Here is a 3,600-nt window from a genome sequence, read left to right as displayed (position 1 = left end):
GTCAAGTGTTCTCTTCCTTGCTAACTGGTTAGTTCTCAGGGGAGTTGGGAGCTTGCAGCGCCAAGAAGGAAACAACAGGAACCTCGTGGATGAATGCTTAACAGAAAGCGAAGCCACACCTTTGTTTCCCCTTGGCGGTGCAACTCGTAAAATCAATCGTTATGGATGTTTCCGAGTTAACCCTATTGGTACAACAGCTGAATGAGGAAATGCAGACCGTACGTCTAGAAAACGAAACCCTTAGACATGAGTTAGATAAAACTAGATCAGGGTTCACTACATGGCGGGAAAAATCCAAAGATAAGCGACCCATTCTGACACCAGCTAAATTTGGTACTTCCAATCAGGCCTCATCAGGACAGGTTGCTGGCCAACCTGTGCAAGTCACTGTAGTAACCCCCAACCCAATTCCTTTAGCAAACCCTGAAAGATTCACAGGAGATAGTACTCGTTACAGCACATTTATAAGTCAATGTCAGTTACACTTTATGTGTAAACCTCAAGTGTTTACCACAGATTTAGCTAAAGTGGCCTTTATTATCTCGTACTTAGGTGGGGTGGCATCTAATTGGGCTATGCCTCTAGTTGAAAGGAACGATCCCTTACTACATAATCTAACAGACTTCAAAGCAGCAACGGCAAGTTTGTTTGCTAAACATGTTTTTCTACAAGCATCAGATAATGAGCTCCTGAGTCTTCGCCAAGGATCAAAGGATCTAATAACTTACGTCACCACTTTCAATAGATTGCTAGCAGAAACCCAGTGGCCTGAAGAGAAAAGAACATCACTTTTCTATCGAGGGCTTAGAGATGATATTAAAGACTCTTTAGCCCACATAGTTAATTTACCAGAGGATTTCACTGAATTTCAGGATTTAGTGGTGAAATTAGATCATAGGCTGGGAGAACGGAAAGGCGAAAGAACTAAAGGAGATATTAGAAGTTTACATTTTAAAGTAGAACGCAAGGATAGTGCAGATAAAAATTCCCAAGTAGAACCTATGCAAATAGGGGGGGTTAAAGGACCCCTATCTTTGGAAGAAAAAGATCGGAGGCGAAAAGGAAACTTATGTTTGTACTGTGGCAAATCTGGCCACTTTGCTAGAGAGTGTCCTATAAAGCCTGTTAAAAAGAAGGCCTTAGCAATAGTTTCTGATTTTGCTCAAAGTTCGGAAAACTAATTATCCCGGGGAATAAAGAGGTCGGTTTCTCGGGAAATCATAGCCTAGAGATCTCACAGTATGCAACGAGTGTAACCAGTCATATACCTAGACACTTCACTATACGCATAATTCTGATTTTAACAAACCAACAAAGACATAGTATCCCAGTACTCATAGATTCTGGGGCTACTGGTAATTTTTTTGATCTGGAACTAGCTAGAAAACTGAATGTAACCCAAGTGCTAAAAAAGGAACCTGAGCCTGTTCGAGCAGTTGACGGTTCTGCGCTTTCTTCAGGTCTAATTCGTTACCATACAACACCTTTGATTCTAGTCACTGATAATGGTCACACAGAGCTTACCACTTTCGATCTAATTGACACACCCACTTTTGGGTCATTCTTGGGATCCCATGGCTTGAATTACACAATCCAAAAATTGACTGGGCAAAACGTACTGTGACGTTAGACTCCTCTTTTTGTAAACTTCATTGTTTTCAAGAGACAAAAGATCCTGTCATGTCTCTTTTCTGTGCTGCTTCTCATACAGAACACCATATCATTCCTAGTGAGTACCAAGATTACTCTGACGTATTTGACCCAGTCAAAGCCACTAAATTACCCCCTCACAGAATTTATGACTGCAGGATTGACCTTATTCCAGGTGCTGTTCTGCCCTGTAGTCGAATATATGCTCTTACAGAATCGGAAAATCAATATTTGCGCTCCTATCTAGACGAATTATTGGAGTTAGGTTTTATCCGTCACTCAACCTCTCCAGTTTCATCTCCTCTTTTTTTTGTAGCGAAGAAGTCAGGTGATTTGAGGGCTTGCATAGACTACCGCGCGGTCAACAAGGCCACGATTAAAAACCGGTATCCCTTGCCCCTAATCCCTGTACTTTTGAATCAAGTAAAGGGCTCAACTATGTATACCAAGCTAGATTTACGTGGAGCCTATCATCTTGTTCGTGTCAAAGAAGGAGATGAATGGAAGACTGCCTTCCGCACTAAATTCGGCTTATTTGAATATACTGTGATGCCATTCGGTCTGTGTAATGCTCCAGCAGCATTTCAGTACTTCATTAACGAGGTACTACATGATCTATTGGACATCTGCGTTATCGTATATATCGATGACATCCTTATTTATTCGAAAAATTCAGAAGAACATGCAGAACACGTTCGGGCAGTCCTTCAAAGGCTCAGAGATAATTCTCTATTTGTTAAATTAGAAAAATGTGTTTTAACACCTCTAAAGTAGAGTTCCTGGGGTATTGGTTATCTCCAGAAGGAATTACTATGGACCCTAAAAAGGTGGAAGCAATTTTAACTTGGCCTGCTCCAACCTCTGTGAAAGAAATTCAAAGAGTTCTTGGGTTCGCAAATTTCTACAGACGTTTTATTTCAAAATTTTCAGAAATAGTTGCCCCAATTACACAACTATTGCAAAAAGGAAAAAAGTTTCACTGGAGCACTGATGCTGATACAGCCTTCCAGACCTTAAAAAAGGCTTTCACCTCAGCTTCCATCCTGGTGCACCCAGATCCAGACAGACCATATTTTGTCAAAGCGGATGCTTCACAAACAGCTATTGGTGGTGTTCTGTTACAAAAAGATGCCCACACCGGTCAGTTACATCCTTTGGCTTTTTTTTTGCGCAAGTTATTACCTGCAGAACAGAATTATACTATTGCAGAACGAGAGTTACTTGCAATTAAGGCAGTTCTCCAAGAATGGAGACACCATCTTTTGGGGGCTAAGCACACAATTACTGTTTTTTCAGACCACAAAAATCTGCAGTTTTATTCAACAGTAAAGGCATTTACACCTAGACAGATGCGCTGGTTGCAATTCTTTAGTGAATTTGATTTCATAATCACCTACCGCCCAGGCCCTAAACAATTACTGTCTGATACACTTTCACGTTTGATTTGCAATAAAGACAAGGATCTACCAAAAGATTTACAAAGCATAATACCCGCTGAAAAGGTGTGTGCTGAGACCCTCTCAGATGATTTTTTGACGTTACTAAAGAAAGAAACTCAGAACCTAGATCAACAACGATGGCTCTCACTCAAAAACACATCAATACGAGACAACTTTTTCTTTTACAAAGATAAATTATTTGTTCCTGCTAAGAGTTTGAGAGAACAGGTAATACACTGGAATCATGATCTAGCTATAGCCGATCATCCAGGAATTCACAAGACACTAGAACTATGTCAAAGACACTTTTGGTGGGACAACATGAGAACTGATATAAATCAATACATACACTCTTGCCCAGTGTGCGCACGACAGAAATCCTTACATACTCCTCCAATGGGTTTATTACAACCAATGGCTGTACCACCACACCCTTGGCATACAGTTAGCTTAGACTTTGTCACGGATTTACCCAAATCCCATGGCCTAACCACAATCTTAGTAGTAGTGG

This window comes from Lissotriton vulgaris, chromosome 1_1, assembly GCF_964263255.1.
Source record: "Lissotriton vulgaris chromosome 1_1, aLisVul1.2, whole genome shotgun sequence".
NCBI classification, from domain to species: domain Eukaryota; kingdom Metazoa; phylum Chordata; class Amphibia; order Caudata; family Salamandridae; genus Lissotriton; species Lissotriton vulgaris.
Note: the sequence above shows the minus strand (reverse complement) of the source record.